A 1,454-nucleotide genomic window follows, 5' to 3' on the forward strand; every position below is an offset into this window, starting at 1 on the left:
CAAGTGTATCAATAGATAACCAGTTTGTGGACAGCGCGAAATACACTATGTGCCCAACAAACTTGATGTATACATAAAGTAAGTGTTTAACTTTTACAATAATAATTAAAATTTATTGATAAAATACTATGTCGAAATTAAAGTAACTTCATGCTTACCCCCATAATTTATCGCTGATAGTATATCGTCTACGACGGTAGTGTTTAATATTTGATAATGTAATGCAAGATTTTATTAATTAAAATATGAATTTGCTTGTTCGCTCGTAGATGTACTCGTGATAATAATAATAAGGAGTAATCGCTATGCGGAACTCTGTATTATTATTATTTATCTGAATGTAAGACCGGTAATCATACGGGGGCAGATTCTTTCTCCATTTAACTCATCAGTTTGAAACATACTTGGCCACAAACACAACTTGGCCAAAGCAAGAGTGTCAAAGATCATTGATTTCTTTCTGTTAAATAAAATACGTACATGTCTTTTAGTCCTATTTACAAAATTCATTTTTCCTTTAAATCCTAATATTTACACAACAGTACTCCATACTGTAACGCTATTAGCAATAGTATTTACATAACACAATTTTTTACTCACACAAAACTAAACTAACTCGCACAAGAGACTTAACTTATTATACATTTTCCTTATCCATTTTATAAAGAGGAGCTGGCATCTTATTTCCTTTTAAATGTAACCTTCGCTTTGCATGGCGATTTTTTTTGGTAAAATACGGCTGAAGGTCTTCATCTTGAAGATCACCAAGTTCTTTAAAAAGATTCAGCATGTTTGGAAAATCTTTTAAAGGAATTTTTTTTGAACCCTTGCCACTCCAGGTACAGTTTGCAAATAATTGTTTTGAGAAAATTGTGTCTATTGCGCGGTGTAAAATATAATTGATTCGACTGTCACGAGCCTTCCGTAAAACAAACGCTAAAACGTTTTGCTTATATGTTTGATCGTCCCCTAGACGAACATCGAATTCTTCCAGTTCTTTTTTGGTATTGAGTGGATTGAATTGAAAATTTTTCGGAACTGAGTTTGTCTGCATAGGTGGTCGGATGCATCCCGATTGAACTGCATGTTCAAATCTTTGCCGCAAGGCACGCACTTCACGTAACACCATCCGATTGTCCACATCTCCAAGGACACGTGTCTCGTTTGACATTCGAGGGAGAGGCTCTACGGGAGAGGCTCGAAACAGTGCTGACGGCTCATGGTTTTCCAACGTCATATCATCAACCAAATCAGCTAACACTTCTTGTGTGGGTGATATATTTTTTATCGACAATTCACCTAACACACCTTGCAATGGTTTTGCTGTGGGGGCAGATTTATTTGAAATGTCACATGATTGAACATTCTCCGGTGATTGTAAATCCATGGCATGGATGTATGTTGACGTAGGAGCAGCATTTGTTCTTTTGACATCAACTGGTTTGATATTGTTG

This window comes from Anopheles gambiae, chromosome 2 (assembly GCF_943734735.2).
Source record: "Anopheles gambiae chromosome 2, idAnoGambNW_F1_1, whole genome shotgun sequence".
In the NCBI taxonomy this organism is placed as follows: Eukaryota; Metazoa; Arthropoda; class Insecta; order Diptera; family Culicidae; genus Anopheles; species Anopheles gambiae.